Consider the following 807-nt stretch of genomic DNA (forward strand, 5'->3'; position numbering starts at 1 on the left):
AGGTCAACCTATTGAACCCATTAGCTGGCCTGTTTAGGTCAACCTATTGAACCCATTAGCTGGCCTGTTTAGGTCAACCTATTGAACCCATTAGCTGGCCTGTTTAGTTTTAACAAGGTCTCATTTCATTATGGAGGAGTACATTCTAGGACTTCATTCATACTCCCCTRCCRACCTCATTACGCAATAACAACATGGATCAGACCTCTTCTGCCAYATGAAAGCAGTATATTGAAGCCTTCCGTCCAACTAGCCCTCTCTGTCAGATCAGGACTACCGGTTCACACTATTAAGTATTTAGTGCCGCTTGCTCCCCGGGGAGGAGAACCTTTTTTCTATCTGAAAGCATGATGGACCTTAATATGACAGAGTCAGAGAGAGAAGGGGGGAGAGAGAGGTTAGGTATTGTAGGGTATGAGCTTAACTCTCTCTACTCTTTCACACACACACTGATGCACATACACACACACACACACACTGCAGGGCGATTCCAATGCTACCCACTACCATTAGTGCAGGGAGCAGGGTAACCCATGGTGTTTCTGGCAGCCTTCCGTGCTGAACCATTCCCCTCTATAACTGTAGAAAGGTCCTGCACTGTTAGGTAAAGGGAATGAGCTGTCCAGCTACAGCACTAAACCAATGGGCTCTGATGAAGCCTGTGTCTCAGATGGCACCTCCCCAACCCACTTTCTATCGACTGACTGCACAACTCTCTCTTTCCTCTCTCCCCTCTCTTCCTTCCCTCTCTACCGCCTCCTCTCTCTTCCTCCCTCTTTTCCTCTCTTCCTCCCTCTCTTCTCTCTC

The 807-nt window shown here is 48.0% G+C and overlaps 1 protein-coding gene across 1 annotated transcript in view; it reads left to right on the top strand.

Moving 5' to 3' along the window:
• The window catches only part of cadm4 (cell adhesion molecule 4), a 91,148-nt gene that overhangs the window by 31,476 nt on the left and 58,865 nt on the right, over positions 1–807 (top strand). The window lies entirely within an intron of this gene.

The sequence above is a fragment of the Salvelinus sp. IW2-2015 genome, unplaced genomic scaffold (assembly GCF_002910315.2).
Source record: "Salvelinus sp. IW2-2015 unplaced genomic scaffold, ASM291031v2 Un_scaffold1730, whole genome shotgun sequence".
NCBI classification, from domain to species: domain Eukaryota; kingdom Metazoa; phylum Chordata; class Actinopteri; order Salmoniformes; family Salmonidae; genus Salvelinus; species Salvelinus sp. IW2-2015.